Raw genomic sequence first — 17,310 nt, 5'->3', positions numbered from 1 at the left:
ATGAATTCCTATCCCTTTTCAAAATGAAAGCAATAGGCAATAGTCAAACCCAGAAGTTTGGAAGCCTGTTTCTCTCGAAAGGAATGGGGAATAAGCAAATGATCAAAAAAAGAATCGGTGCAGTTTAAGGGTGGGGAGGGAGCCCGGGATCGATGGTGTGAATGGTTCCTTCCTGCTGAAAAGACTAAGTTAACGCCAGCCTCTTCTGACCCCCATGTTAGACAATTCTCAGCCCACTACCCACCTCCCACGGTGGTCGCATCTGCCTTGACAACACATTTGAGACTTCCATGGCCTTGACTATGGTCCAGATGCATCAATCAAGATTATTGGCAAGTTATGTCTAAAATAATTACTATTCTCTTCAGAAATAACTGTTTCAAGGTTACTCTGACCCTCGGTAACTCTGATATATCTTTGTTGGTTTTGCCTTTAAAATGCTGTGCCCCTGAGCATGGGCCCCAAGAAACTTTTCAGGGGCTCAAGCTGCTCTTGGTCTGGCCATCAATAAAAGGGACATAGACTCTTAATGGACTTACTTAGCGTGGCTGTCAATAACCATCTCATGTGAATCATTACATTGCCTCTGTGTCTACTCAGTGCCCAAAGGCTTGACTAAAGCTTTGCTTCTGGCCGGTGTTGGGAGATGCATTACTCCTGAAGTCTCTGCTTCTCCTCTGCTGCTATCTGAAGGCACCATGCCTCCTTCCCACTGACCCTGCCACCTAGATATCCTTCCTGGGCCCTTCAGTTCTGGCTGCTCCATGGCCACCATTGTGCCACTTTTATATTTCTGTGACTGCTTCAATGGTGGACATCAAAACAGACTTCCAACTTTCCTTTGAGGAAACCGTTCCCTTCTTTCGTCCAGTGGCTCCTTAAGTTTTGGCCAAAAATAACTAACATTGGCATTTCAATTGAGACTTGCGGGGTCATGGTCACCAAGTCCTACTGTGAGTTGATCAATGCTAGTTGATCAATGAAGCCCTTGAGATGTGTGCCAGCACCGTTGCCAGGGACTCCACATGCCCTTCTTTTTGACCATTTTCTCAGCTGACTGCTTGAAAAGGCCGATGGCAGTAGGAGGCACAGAATGCAAAAGCCCAATACCACTACTCTGTGCTAGAAGCTCTTATTATATCTGCTGCAGAAGGAACACCTACTCATTCACGTTCAATGCCCGCTCTCTGGTCCACTTGTGCTGACTGATCCTCTTCCTTGTGCTGATAAAATGAGGTGCAAACCCCTATCTTTTCAGTTCTGCCTGTCCACCTGATGGATGGATGCAGGGGGTGGACAGCTCTGCATAGCCAGGTCAACCTCAGCGATGTCTAACCTACATGTAGCAATGTTGGTTGCCACTAAATCCCCGAAACTGCCACCGTGAGAGCCTTTCAGGGTTATTTCCCTTTGCTTCTGTGGAATGTGACCATGTAATGACTGGACCCTTTACACATGTCCTCTGTCACAGTTGTTGGTCTTCTTTTTTTGGCTTCAGAGAGGACACTGGGATCACATCCCCAATGGCTGTTTCCCTCTCTGTCCAGTGACACTTAATAGCCAGGTGCTCCATGGTTATGGTTGTTTTCTGACTCTTTTTACCAATCAGATTCACTTGTTAGATTTCATCTATTTCTTCAAATTGAACCCTGCGGTGTTTAAACACTGTAGTGTTAAAAGAAAATGGCCCTCATAGGGAGTGGAACTATGAGGAGGTGTGGCTTTGCTGTAGTAGGTGTGGCCTTGCTGGAGGGAGTGTCACTGTGGGAGCTGGCTTTTTGGTCTTCTGTGCTTCAAGCTATACAAATGGTGACACTGAATTCAGTTCCTATTGTCTGCAAAACAAGATGTAGAACTCTCAGCTCCTTCTCCAGCACCACATGTGCCTGGATGCCACCATGTCCCACCATGATGATAATGGACTATACCTCTGAAGCCATAAGCCAGCCCCAATTAAATGTTTTATTTTGCAAGAGTTGCCATAGTCATGTTGTCTCTTCACAGCAATAGAAACACTAACTAAGGCAAACACCCAATAAAAACAAATTGTTATGAAAAGCAATATTTGGGCTTGTCTTCTGAATCCTTCTTGCATGCCACACTTAAAATTTCTTCTATTTGGTCAGCAAACATCTGGCCCACTTCGTGCAAGATATGTTTAAGTTTGGTGAGTTCTAGCTTACCATTCTGTAAGTGTAAAATTCTTCAATCTACCCTGGGGTTCAAACATGGACAACACCATTATATATTCATTTTATTTGACTACCATTTAAATAGGCATACCATTAAAACAAACCACTGATAGCTTTTTTGGTCATGTCTGCTTACTTAGTTTGCCAGTTCTCTCTCTTCCCGTCTTATAACCTTTCCTGAAGCTTCTCAATGCAAAGGAGAATGTCTCCCCCTTCCCTGTCCAGGTCTTTTGCCCTTGATACATGGTGGGATGTCTTTGTCTGCATAGGAAACAGAAGTCCACCCCGTGATCTCAGAGAAGTCTGAATCTCCTCAGATATGGAGTTTAGAAAGTCCCTTCTTTTTGTCCCCCAAGCTTTATGCTCTGTCTCACAACTGCTTTTTCCAGAAGCAGTTTCATCTGAGTTTGGGTCTGATTAAGAATGAGCCTTGGGATTTTCTCGTCAATTTCTGCATTCCATTCCTTCCCTTCCTTCATCTTCCTGGGCTTTAGAACACTGGTGTTTTCTTCAGAAGGCTCCTCGATTTTAATTCTTTGATTTTAACAAAGACCACTTTTTTTTCTCAGGGTGCTCCTCTTTCTTCTTGGAAGTGCTGCGTGAAGCCATGTGCCATACTGATGGGCCTCCTCTTGCTTTGTGGCCTCCTTGGATTGAGGAGGCTCCACATGTTCATCATTTCCAGAAAGCCCTTTCTTCTTAACAGTGATAGCTTTGAAGGGAAGTTTCTTCCATTCCCTCTGATGCTTAGACTTCCTTCTTTTTAGATTTTGACTTCTCTTTTCTATCTTGCTTCTCACTTGACTTCAGCAGCTTCTCCACATTCTCCTCAACCGTATCTGATCCCAACATGGAAGCTCTGTGGAGTTTTGGCAACATTGCTCAGCATGAGCTGCCAGGCACATCAGTCTCCTTGACCTTATGCAAAGTAAGAGAGAAGGCACCAGGAAGCTTACAACATCACGCTTACTAAGTGACACTTACGACGTGACGCATATGTGCACTTGCACTCATGCATGCATCTGCACACACAGTAATAATAAAAATAGATTTTAAAAATAAAAACAAGTAGTCTTCTATGCAATATTTATTAAAATATGCTTTTGCTCTTAAAACAATCTACAAATTCATATCTAACAATGTGGATTCACCTTGCAATGTCTCCTTCCAAACAGATTTTAAATATGTGTACTTATATACATTGTTATCTACTATAGAATGAAAAACAAAATTCATATGATTTCTTCAAGATTGTTTTAATATAAAACTATTCATTAAGATTGAACTATATATAAATAAATAGATATAGATATTTACTGAAGATCTCTATAATAAGTTTAGTTTTTACAATGAGGCTAATAGAAAATATAATTTAAACAATGATGTTCAAAATCTTGCTTTATTAAAATATGTTTTATACGTGTGTGTGTGTGTGTGTGTGTGTGTGTGTGTGTGTGTGTGTGTAAGACATAGGTCTACATGGTGATTATGGGTTTTGGAGTTTCTTGATAAAGTATTTAATTATTATTATCAAAGTAGCTTATAGGTAAACGGTCATGTACATGAAAACCATTAACTAAATCCAGCTTCATTTTGGCTTATAGTAAACTAAAAGCTTTTAAGAAACAAATAAGAAAATAACAGTAAAAGGGTAGATTTAATCAATGCAAACACATAAGTAAATAAATAGAGACACCTAAAGGCATCTAATCTTTCTTTGGGACAATTAACATGAGTTTTTAAATCTAAACTTTTCTAAGCCTGACTTTAAGGACAAAATAGATATATGTAACCATACAATTCTGCTCAAGTTGTTCTCTCCTTGACCCTTATCCCAAATCTGTGTCTACATCATGGTCCCTGTGGCTCAGGGCTGCTGACTGACTCCAAGAAGCATTGCCCCTGCTCTGGAATATGTTGTTTTTCCTATTAGACATATATATATATATATATATATATATATATATATATATATATTATATGAAAGTGTATTTTTGAATATGAACGTTTTAAGGTTTTTACATCTACAGTGTCTTTAAAAACAATCAAATGGAATATTCAGGATCCTTATTTTAGGCATGCCTATGCAAGAGAAACCCTAAGTAATTTTTAAGTAGTCATTTTAAAAACATATTTTGAGGCTTATATAGACATCTTAGGGTTTATGATCATCTTCAAGTGTTACAAAATAATGACAAAGTTTTACAAATTATTCACTTCTATGTTTTAGTTAAGAATTACAATGAAGTCACACATTCCGAACTCTCCCGCTCCAGATGCTTTATTCTGCCACTGATGAAAAAGGACAGCTGACAATAATAATGAAAAGTGTCTTATGAAACCTGAACTATTAATGTACTTTACCTGGGATATAACTATTAGATATCTGAGATAGGATGCTTTCTTATTTTAGATACAGCCTCCTAACCTTTCATTTAAATTTACCTCATTAAAATGGTTTTCCAAATTTTGTAGTAATAATAATATGTAAGATTTTAACATGTTTTAAAATTATTTTTAAATGAATATGTTTATAACTACATTAAAAATAAAGACTATAAAATTTTTAAAGTAAATTTAATAGGCTAAGAGAAAATTAATGATTCATTTTTTACAACAGTTTTTTCTTAAGTATTAAATTGTTCTTAATTTCATTTCACTGACTTTAAAACCCTATGACTAAATTTTAATTTCTTATGTTTTTCTCATTGGACTAAGTTCTTACTTTTTGGATAGTCAGCTATTTATTGCTTTAAACATTAATAATGCCTAATTAGGCTGTTCCAATTAGATCAGGATTGAGGTGGCATGGAAATAAAGGAAAGCAGACAAGCATCTGCAGTAGAAGAATTGCTCTTTAATAAGAACAGCTGAAGGGCTGGGGCTGCAGTCTCTCTGTGGTGGGGGACAGCGTGTACATGTAGGGGAGGGGCTGGGAATTACCCTCCCTCAGAGTTTGTGGTGGGTGCATCTAGAAAACAAATGGCCAAAGGTCTCTAATCCAGAGATCACAAAAGAAAGTGAGAGAGAGTGTTCTGTATAGACCAAGTCAGGCCAGCCTATCTGTGAGCTCTGGAATCAGTGAGAGACACTGTCTCAAAATATAAGGTGGAAAGTGGTAGAAAATTCTCATTGGTGTCAATAGAACAAAACGGCAGCCTACAGGAAAGGAAAAAACCTTTACCAACCACACATCAGACAGAGGGCTGATCTCAAATATATATAAAGAACTCAAGAAACAACACATCAAAAAAAATAAATAAATAAAACCAAAGAATCCAATTTAAAAATGGTATACAGATCTAAACAGAAAGTTCTCAACAGAAAAATCTCAAATGGCAGAGATATCACATAAGAAGATATTTAGCGCCGGGCTGTGGTGGCGCACGCCTTTAATCCCAGCACTCAGGAGGCAGAGGCAGGCGGATCTCTGAGTTCGAGGCCAGCCTGGTCTACAAAAGCTAGTTCCAGGAAAGGCTCTTGAAACTACAGGGAAACCCTGTCTCGAAAAAAACCAAAAAAAAAAAAAAAAAAAAAAAGATATTTAGCATCCTTAGTATCAGAGAAATGCAAATCTAAATTATTCTGAGGTTTTATCTTATGCCTGTCAGAATGGCTAAGACGAAAAACGCTAATGACAGCTTATGCAGGAGAGGATGTGGAATGGAAGTGAAAACTTATACAACCACTTTGGAAATCAGTCTGACAGTTTCTCAGAAAACTGGGAATCAATCTACCTCAAGACCCAGCAATACCATTCTTGGGCATATATCCCAAAGATGCTCAATCATACCAAAAGGACATTTGTTCAGCTATGTCCACAGCAGCATTATTTATTATACCCAAAACCTGGAAATAACCTAGATGTCCCTCAACCAAGGAGTGGATAAAGAAAATATGGTACATGTACACAATGGAGTATTATTCAGTTGTTAAAAACAATGACATCAGGAAATTTGAAGGCTAATGGATGGAACTAGAAATAAACAATTCTGAGTGAGGTAACACAAACCCGGAAAGGCAAACATGGTATGTACTCACTCATAAGTGGATATTACCTATAAAGTAAAAGACAATCATGCTACAATCTGCAGCCCCAGAGAGGTTATGTAACAAGGAGGGACCAAGGGAATAATTCATGTATGGGACAAATTCTAATTGGTATTATTAATAAAAACCCAGAAGCATATATAGGGGTTAATATTGAAAATCAAAGACGCAGAGTGGCCAACCACAATGATTTCTTTTACTTCTACAATGCTCAAACTGAAGGGGCAATCCTGTCCTCATATTGCCTCGTCAGACTGCAACTGTCTCCATCAAACCTCAGACTGCTCTGCCTCCTGTCTCCTTCTGCCTTATATTCCTCTCTCCACCCAGCCATATAACTTCTCTCTCCACCTCCCTAATTCTAGGATTAAAGGCGTGTGATCCCAAGTTCCGGGGTTATCTTTTTGTGAGCTGTTTCTCTTTTAGACAGATTCAATCGTGTATGTAACAAGGATGGCCTTGAACTAACAGAGATCTGTCTGTCTCTGTCTCCCAAGTCCTGGGATTAAAAGTGTGTGCCACCACTCTCTAGCCTCTAGTGGCTTAGCTCTGCACTCTGATCTTCAGGCAAGCTTTATTTGTCAAAACATAAACAAAATAGCACTACACACTTGAATCTTCCCGGAAAGGAGAAATAGAAGAGATTTCCTGAGTGGACTTGAAATAGGCGGGGATGGAAACTTGAGAGATTGGGGTGGGAAGTGGATGGAGGGGGAAATCTTGAAAAAGATGACTGAAAAAAAAGGAAGGGCATTTGGAATCAGGAAGAAACTAATTAAGGGAAACTTCCACAAATTTACAAGGATGAGCCCGACTAAGACTCCTAGCAATAGTGGATACATAGCCTGAACTGGCCATCTGCTGTGATCAGACTAGTGACTAGCCCAGTTATCATCAGAGTGCCTTCATCTAGCAACTGATGGAAAATGAAGTCCCACAGTCAAACATTAGTCCAAGCTAGAAGAATTCTGCTGAAGAGAGGGAAAAAGGATTATAGGAACCAGAGGGATCATGGACACCACAAGAAAATCCACAGAATCAACTCACCTGGATCATAGTTAACCCAGAGTCTCAGCCAACAACCAGAAACCCTGCATGGAACTGACCAAGGCTCTCTACATCTATGTGACAGCTGTGTAGCTTGGTCTACTTATGGGACTCCTAACAATGGGAGCACGGGCTGCTCCTAACACTTTGGCTGGCTCTTGGGGACCTATTCCTCATACTGGGCTGCCTTGACCCATCTAAATAGAAAAGAAGGTACTGCAATTTGGACTGAAGTTACAGATAGCTGTGAGGGGATATGTGAATGCTGGGAATTGAAATCAGGTCCCTGGAAGGAAGATCATCCTATGCACTTAATCCTGAAACTCTCCAGCTCCTAAGTACAATTGCTTTCACAGACAGGATTTCATGTAGTCCAGGCTGGCCTCAAACTCACTGTGTATTTACCACTGGTCTTGAACCTCTGTTCCTCCTTCTCCTAGATCCCAAGTGCTGAGGTCATAGGTTTGTATAATTATTTTTTCTTCTCCAAGATATCTTAGCTTGAAAATATTGCTATGATTGAATGAAGCAAACTGCTAAACTGTTAGACTGAGTTATTAAAAGGGTTATTATTTCCTAATTATAATTAATTTTCTAAGCCATGTAACAGGGCTAAATATGCAGAAGTATTTTGGGGAAGGTGTGTTGGAAAGCAGAAGAGCAGGAAAGGAAGACTTCATTTTCACTAAATTTACATTTATATCCTTTGGACTTTATGCTACATGCATTTAATGCCTATCCAAAACTCTCTAAAAATGTTGAAGCTCAATAGAAGGCCCAGAATATGTTATTCCTATTCTATATGCAGTCAGAGGTATCAAATGTTTTCTTTTCCATGATTTTGCATTTTAAAAACTTATTTCCCACTCATTGTTTTAATACTATCTTAAAACATTTTATAATATCTATTCTGTGTTTTAAATAAAATTCACGTAGTTTTACGAAATTGAACTCATTAAATTTCATTCATTTTAACATTTGTTCAGCATTTATCACTATTCTTTTGATTTTTCTTAAATTTTTGTGATTCCAGGTTAATTCATTAAATTTCCTCACTGTTTTCTGTTTCCTTGGTGTTTGGCATCCTGTGTAATCATTTTAAATTGACTCATTACCAAATGTGTAAACACTTCTAATTATGCTGTCTACCCTTGCCTCATTATAATAATGGAAATGTTTTCTGAAAATATTTTAAGAACTCAATATTAAAGAAATTTAAAGTAGTGGAATTTCTCTGAATGCTAGAATGCAGCACAGAACCCTGGGTTTGTTCTCTATTTCTAAACGGGAAAAAAGGCATTTATTAGAATATCATAAAGTGTTCTTGTTTGTCTAATACAGTCTAGTGAAAGGTTGAGACCCATGTGAGAGGAGGTGAACTGTGCAAAACGACAATCCAGAGGGGCTGTGGTTGCTCAATTTTGTTCTGTTGGACAGGATGCAGAGATGCTGGGAACTAAGTGTTATTAATAAAGAATCAAAGGACAAAATGTTAAAAATGTATAAAGTAAAAGCGTTACAATAACCTAGTTGGTGACTGAAGAAAACAAGGAAAGTTCAGGGCAAGACACAAATCCATTCTCTACAGTCTGCAGCAGCAAAGGCTTGTTTTTGGCATCACACTCTCGTCAAGAGCAGCCTCCAATCCTGAGATTTCCACCAATGAGCAATCCGTGATACATGCTCTATACAGGTACACTTTTACTTATGTGTGTTTTAAAACAGGAGTCTGTTCTCTTCTTCTGTGTGGATCCCTGGGACTCAAACTCAGGTCATCAGACTTGACAGTAGGCACCTTTAGCATCTGAGCCATATTGCCAGCCCGTGTGTGTGTGTGTGTGTGTGTGTGTGTGTGTGTGTGTGTGTGTGTGTGTGTTGGGGGAGGGATGCCTTGATTCAAAATAATGTATCACTATGCAGCCCAGTCCAGTCTTGAACTTGCACTACCACATAGCAGGATGGGCATACTGTTTGTTTGTTTGTTTGTTTGTAGTTAGTTAACAGCCTATAATTAAATTATGTACAGAGCTGACACTATATCTCAGCATTAGAGCAATTACCTAGTATGCACAAGACCCTGGGTTCAACCTTCAGCACCATAAAGGTGAAAAGCTGATCAATAGATCAGCTTTAGAAATGGTGTGGAAAGCTAAGTGTCACAATGTTGAGTGTCACCTTTAATCCCAACACTTAAAACATAGAGGCAAACAGATTTCTGTGAGACTGAGGACAGTCTGGTCTACATAATTTCAAATCAGTCAGGGCTACACAGTCCCACCCTGTGTCAAAACCAAACAAACAAGAAACACGGCTATAGAACAAATAACAAAGCAGAGAGAGAGAAGAGAGGAAGGAAGGAAGGAAGGAAGGAAGGAAGGAAGGAAGGAAGGAAGGAAGGAAGGAAGGAAGGGGAGAGAGAGAGAAAGAGGAAGGAAGGAAGGAAGGAAGGAAGGAAGGAAGGAAGGAAGGAGAGAGACAGAGGGAGGGAGGGAGGAAGAAAGGGAGGAAGGAAGGAAGGGAGGGAGGAAGGGAGAGAGAGAAAGAAAGAGAAAGAAAGGAAGGAAGGAAGGAAGGAAGGAAGGAAGGAAGGAAGGAAGGAAGGAAGAAAGAGAGAAAGAAAGAAAGAAAGAAAGAAAGAAAGAAAGAAAGAAAGAAAGAAAGAAAGAAAGAAAGAAAAAGTTGTGTGAGGAAACACCTCGTGCTGAGGCTTGTGGACATTTCTCTCCCTTCCTTTTCCTTTCCTTTCCTTTCTTCTGCTTCTCCTCCCTTTTCTCTTCCCACCTCCTCTTTCCCTCCTTTCCTCTCTGTTTGCGTTTCTCTTTTCCTTCCCCTCTCCTTCAAAAGAAGGGAAGAAGGAAGATGGTTGCCATCTCCGTCCTGGAAAGAAAGCTCTGGGATTGCTAAGGAAGCGCTGCACTGCTGAACCATGTTTGGTGCTGCGACAGGCAGAGCTGTGAACAGACATGCCAGTCTGCCATGAGATGGTGCCGCAGCAGGAATCAGTCGCAAACACATGTGTCAGTGCCACCATTCAGTGTCACTGGGACAAAGCACAGGTGCAAATACTTGTGCCCACCTTGCCCCATGGCAGTGCTGGGACACAGGAGATTTACGAACAACTGTGCCCAGGCTGCCACATGGTGCAGTGGTGACATGGCAGATATGTAAACAAACATTCTCAGGCCCCCGTGCGGTAGCACTGAGATACAGTCAGTGTGTAAGTGGTTGTGCACAGGCTCCCATGTGGTCCTGGAACACAACAGTCATGTAAACAGGGAGCCCGGTCCACCATGTGGTCTCTCCAGGACATGGCAGGCATGTGTATGGTAAAGTCCTCACTGTCATATGGTAGCACTGGGTTACAGATCATATGTAAACCACTGAGCCTGTTCTGTCGAGTGGCAGTGCTCAGACAAGGGATGCAGGTGATTGGGCACATGCTCACATATGCCCAGGCTGTTACCTGATGACCCTGGGACATGGTAGGTGTTCAAACAGCCATTGGCCCATATTCCTTTTCCAAATCTGGTCGTATAACAGGGATGTAATGGCACTATAGTCATGTTGAGCCATATGCCATTTCTAAGGCTGGTCACTTCGAAGGCTGTAATTTTGTTGGCCCACATGTAAATTTTGAAGCTGTTCATATTGGAAGGTATGGGTATGTTGTACCACATGCCACTACTGAACTAGGTCCAATAAGTCACATATGAACATGTTGAAGAACACAGCATCTTCATCCCCACTCACATGTAAGAGGGCCATGGTGTGTTTGCCCATATGCAGTCTCCAAACCTGGTCATATCAGGAGCTGATGGGTAGGGTGGCCCACGTGTCTTTTCTGAGCTTGGCCACATTGGGGGAATGCTAGTACCTGGCACAGGTGGCACTGTGACATGGCATGGGAACAAACAGAAATGCCTGTGCCACCACACTGCAACCACCATGTGGTGGCCCTGGTACAATGCAGGCATGCAAACTTGTGTGCCCAGGCTGCCACTGGGTGGTAGTGGGATGCAACATACATGTTAATAGACACGCCAAGACCACCATGTCACGGTCCTCGGATAAGGCTGCCATTTCATGACCAGACCATTAAGTGTCATCACAGGACACAGCAGGTATGTTAACAGCCATGCCTGCACTGCTAAGCCATTGCTCTAGGCATGAAAACAGTTGTGTTCAGGCCACTAAGTGCATGCCCTGACACATGGAAGGCATGCAAGCAGGTGTACCCACTTGACTGCTTAGCAGCTCTGGAATAGGGCAGAAGTAAGAGCAGACATGGTTGGGCTGCCACATGGTGGCGCTGATGGACATGCTCAGGTGGCCAAATGGCACCAGTGGGACATGCAAGGGTGTGAACTGGAGTGCCCAGGTCACTGGGACATGTTAGGAGGTGAGTGGGCATGCCCAGGCTCCCCAGTAATGGTATGTGGAAACTACCCAGACCTCTATGACGTGGCAGCAGTGGACACAGTAGGCTTGAGAACAAGTATGCTCAGACTGCCACGTTTCGGCCCTGGGATATGACAAGCATGCAAACAGGCCTCCCTCTGCAGGCCACATTGTGGTTGCCCTGAGATACAAGTATGCAGAAAGATGTACTCAGGCCATCATGTAAATTGGCAGCCCTGGGACACAGCACAGTGTAAACAGGTGTGCTCGAACTGCTATTTGCCAGGACTGGGACACGGCAGTCACTGCAAATAGCCACTGCTGGGTCACCACATGGTCATGCTGTGCCACCACATGGTCACTCTGTAACACAGCAGGCATGTATGGGACAAAGGCATGTTTCCCAGGCCACCATGTGTCATCCCTGCGGACATGACAGATGAGTGAACATGTATGCCCAGGTGTGCACTAGGTGAGAACTGGGACGTGGCTGGCATACAAAAAGGCATGTCTATGCTGTCATGTTGCTATACTAAGAGAGGGTACATGTACAAGAACATCTGTCTAGGCTACCATGCATGGGAACAACCAAGTGTTGGCACTGGGACACAACAGGTGTGCAAACAGGTGTGACCATACTGTGATGCTGGAATACAGAAAGTGTGCAAGCTGGTAGGCCCAGGTTGCCTAGTGGCAGCCCAGTGACACAGCAGAAGTGTGGATAGGCATACCTAGTGCACCACATGGCAGTGCTGGGTCACTGAGGGTAGGCAAATGATGTAGCCAGACCAGCATGTCATGGCATCAGGACATGGCATGTGCATAAATAAGTGAGACCAGGCCACCGAGTGGGAACACAAGGGCTTGGGAAGCATGCATACAAACAAACCTGCCCAGGTTGCCGGTAACAGAACTGATATATGACAATCTTATTTACAGACAGGCTAAGGTTACCAAGAGGTGATGGAGGAGAGTTATCTGTCTATGTTTCTTTCATTGGTTAATTAATAAAGAAAACTGCCTTGGCCCTTTAAGAACAGAAAATTAGGTAGGTGGAGTAGACAGAACAGAATTGTGGGAACAAGGAAGTAGAGTTGGAGAGACGCTTCAGGCAGTCTCCATAGTGAGTCTCCGTGCTTCTCCTCTCCGAGATGGACGCAGGTTAAGATCTCTCCTGGTAAGCCACACCTCGTGGTGCTACCCAGATTACTAAATATGGGTTAAAGGAAGATGTGAGAATTAACCAATAAGAGGCTGAAACTATGGGCCAGGCAGTGTTTAAAAGAATACAGTTTCCGTGTAATTATTTTGGGTAAAGCTAGCCGGGTGGCGGGACGCAGCCCCTGCAGCTTCACACTACAAAGAGGCAGCACAAACATGGCAGAAGCCTGAACAGGTATGCTTACTCCACCATGTTTTTGAGGGGAGATATGGCATGTGTGCAAAAAGGCCTGCCCAAGTCACCATTTTTCTTTTGTTGTTGTTGTTTTGTTTTGTTTTCTGTTTTTTGTTTGTTTGCTTTTTGGTTTTTCAAGACAGGGCTTCTCTGTGTAACCATCCTAGCTGTTCTGGAACTTGCTGTGTAGACCAGGCTGGCCTCAAACTCACAGAGATCTGCCAGCCTCTACTTGCTGAGTGCTAGGATTAAAGGTGTGCACCACCACTACCAAGTCACCAGTTTTTAATACTGGGACACAACAGGCGTGTGTACAGGCATACCTGAGTTGACATATGGCGGTGGTGGTACAATGCTCTCATACAGTCGTGATAAGACCAACAATTGGCAGCATGCGTGCACAGCAGGTGTGTAGCATGCAGACACAGCAGGTGTGTAGCATGCAGACACAGCAGGTGTGTAGACAGGTGTGTCCATGCCACCAGTTTGGTGCACTGAGATATGGCAGGCATGCAAACAGGGGTGCTTAGGCCTTCCTATAGTGGTACTGGAGCACAGCAGGCATGACAATAGGCATGCCTGACTTAAAGAATGCAAGCATATAAAAAATTGTGAACACATCAACGGATAGTTCCCCTCTGTATGCTGTGAATATGTTTTATTACCATTGGTTAATAAAGAAGCTGCTTCAGCCTATGGCAGAGCAGAACATGGCCAGGCTAGAAGAGATAGACAGATAGTAGGCAGAGTCAAGGAGATGTCATGTAGCTGCAGAAGGAGATAGACATCCCAGAACCTTGCCAGTAGGTCACAGCCTTGTGGTAATATACAGATTAATATAAATGGGTTAGTTTAAAATATAAGACCTAGCAATTAAGAAGCCTGAGCTAATAGGCCAAGCAGAATTGTAACTAATATAGTTTCTGTGCAATATTTTGGGTCTCAGTGGCCAGGAAATGAACAAACATCCTCCATCTACAGTTCTGAAACATGCAGTGTGTGAATAGGCTTGCAATTTTTGTTGTTTTGTAAACTTAGGACATGGAGGATATACAAACAGGTGTGCCAAGGCTGCTAAACTACTGTACTGGTACTTGACAAACATGGAAACAGGTGTGCTCAGGCCACAGTGTGACAGCCTGGGAACACACCAGGCATGTGATCAGGCATGATTAGGATGCTGCTTGGTAGGTGTGCAAACAGGCGAAACCAGGCTGGTGTGTGGATGGTTTGGGATTCCTGTCTGTATGCTCTGAATACCATTGATTAATAAAGAAACTGGCTTGGCATGATAGGGTAGAGAGGCGGGGAAAACTAAATTGAATCCTGGGAGAAAACAGGCGGAGTCAGAGAGAAGCCGTGTAGCCCTGCTGGAGACAGATGCCAGAACTTTAGCCAGTAAGCCACAACCACGAGGCGATACACAGATTAATAGAAATGGATTAAATTAGAATATAAGTGTTAGCCAATAAGTAGCTAGAGTTAATGGGCCAAGCAGTGTTTTAAATAATAAAGTTTCTGCATGGTTATTTAGGGAGTCTGGGCAGCTGGGAAACCAACAAGCGGCCTCCTTCTTACAACATATAGAAGCACCGGGACATGGCAGGCATGCAAACAGCCAAGCACAGCTACCTACTGGTACTGAGACCTGACACACATGGGAGTAGGCATGCCCAGGCCACCCAGTGGCAGTCCGGGAACATAGCAAGCATGAAAACAAACCTGGCATGGCCACGATGTGGTGGAACTGAAACATAGTAAGCATGTAATAAAGTATATCCAGGCTGTCAAATCACAGTACAGGAACAGAACAGTCATGTGATAGGCATTCTGTGCAGATACATGACAGCATCGGGACATTGCAGGTGTGAAAACAGGTGTTCCTGAGTAGCCAGTTTTGTGGCTCTGTGACACCGTATGCATAGGAACAGGTGGTTACACTGGCACCCAGTACACATGTGAACAGCCATGCCTAGGCGACTGCATTAGGACACTGGGACCTGCAAACCCATACACCCATGTCTTAGTCATAGCTTCTATTGCTGTGAAGATAGCATGCATGACCATGGCAACTCTTTTAAGGGAAACACAGTTCATTGGCATGGCTACATTTTCAGAGTGTTTGGTCTGGTATCATCATGGGGCAACACGGAAACATGCAGGGAGACATGGTGATGGAGCAGAAGCCTAGAGTCTTTACATTATGACTCACAGGCAACAGAAAGTGGTCTGGCTCACTGGACATGACTTGAGCATATGATACCTTAAAGCCCATCTCCACAGTGACACACTTCCTCCAAGAAGACCACACCTATTCCAACCGGGCCACACCTCCTAAAAGTGCCACTCCCTTCGGAGACCATTTTCCTTCAAACCACCACACCATGCCACCATATGACAGCCCGGGAATACAGCAAGTATGCAAATGGGCTGTGCTAAGACATGGCATGCATGTGAACCAGTATTTCTAGGCCACCAAGTAGGAGCATGGGACACCACAAGAGTGCAAAGAGCCATAACTAGTTACATGGCAACACTAGGGCACAACAAGTGGACAAGCAGGTGTGCCCAGGCTACTACTTGGTGGCCCTGGGATATGGCAGGTGTGCAAACAGGAGTGCCCAGGTCACCAACTAGCAGTGTTGGGACATGACTTCATGTGAACAGGCAAGCACAGACCACTATGTGATAGATCTGTGATGTGACATAAAGGGGAGGCCTGCCCAGGCTACCACATGAAGGAACTGTGTGTGTGAGCAGATGCACCCATTCCACTGCATTGCTGCTATGGGACACAGCAGGTGTGTGAGCAGATGCACCCATGCCACTGCATTGCTTCACTGGGACACAGCAGGTATGCAAGCAGCTGTACTCAGGTTGCCCTTGACAAGAGGCTGGGACACAGAAAGCGTATAAACAAGTGAGCCCATGCCACAAGTTCGTGACCCTGGTACATGGCAGACATAGGAACAGGTATGTAGAGGCCACTACGGAGTGGTTGCATGAATAAGTGTGTCACAATACTGTGTGACTGTCCTGGGACACAGAAGACATGCCCACACTGCCACATGGTGGCACTCAGGCACTGTCATGCCGTGGCAATGGGACACAGCAGACATGCAAACAGGCATGTCTGCACCACTGGAAGAAACATGAGAGCATTGCAGACATATGAATAAGTCAGTCTTTGTCACCAAAAGGTGACACTGGGAGAGGACACAGGTGTGAGCAGATTCAGCAGCACTAGGACTCTTGGATCCATGAACAGGAGTGCTGGTGCCAGAAGGTGGCACGGCTAGAGTGTAGTGGGTGCAAGCAAGCAGGCATAGCCACAACACCAAATGGCAGCATTGGGAGGCAGCACAGGTGCAAACAAGCCTTCCCATGTCATGACATGACTGGGGCATGGCAGTGCACCAACTTAAGTGCTAGTGCCATCAGAAGGTGGCACTCAGAGACAGCAGATGCAAGCATTCGTCTTTGCTACCTTGTGGTGACACTGGGAGAGGTAAGTACAAGTGTGCCCAGGCTGCCACATGGCAACCCTGGCATAGAGCAAGAATGCAAACAGCAATGCCTGTGCTGCTGTGTGGCCATTCTAGGACAGGAGAGGTATGCAGACAGGTGTGCCTGTTTGCACACAACAGACACATGGATGGGTTTGTCCCTATCACCTTGTGGCAGTCCTAGGAGGTGTAGCTGGACCAACAGTCATGCCTTGGCTGCTCTGTGTGGTGTGCTTCTGATGTGCGCCCAAGCTTCCATGTGGCAACACCAGCACAGAACCGAATGTTTGTACCATTGTTTGGCAGGGCTAGGACATGGAGCTGTACAAACAGGTGTGGCCTTGCTATCACATGTTGGCACTGGGAGATGATAGCCATGAACATTTGCACCCACACCACTACAAGGCAGAGATAGGACACTGCAAGTGAGCAAGCAGATGTGCCAGGTAGCAGTGCTAAGACACATCTAGAGTGTGAGCAGACATACTTGTAGATGCGCCGGACACAGAATGCAAAACAACTGTCATTCCCACGCCATCACACAGCATCTTTGGGACACTGCAATTTTATAAACAGCTGGGCCTGCACCACCATGAAGCCTTGCTTGAACACAGATGGTATGCAACCGGCTTGTCTGGGCCCCCACGTGTCAAAGATGGGATGTGACGGGTGTGTGTGAAGATGTGGATATGCCTCCATGTGGTGTTGTTGAGCCTTGAGA

The 17,310-nt window shown here is 43.5% G+C and overlaps 1 pseudogene; it reads right to left on the bottom strand.

Moving 5' to 3' along the window:
- Positions 1–725: 725 nt before the first annotated feature.
- LOC119802910 lies at positions 726–1,910 on the bottom strand (annotated as a pseudogene).
- Between the last annotated feature and the right edge of the window lie 15,400 nt (positions 1,911–17,310).

This window comes from Arvicola amphibius, chromosome 12, assembly GCF_903992535.2.
Source record: "Arvicola amphibius chromosome 12, mArvAmp1.2, whole genome shotgun sequence".
Lineage (NCBI taxonomy): Eukaryota > Metazoa > Chordata > Mammalia > Rodentia > Cricetidae > Arvicola > Arvicola amphibius.
This window is presented reverse-complemented; position numbering and strand designations above follow the sequence as displayed.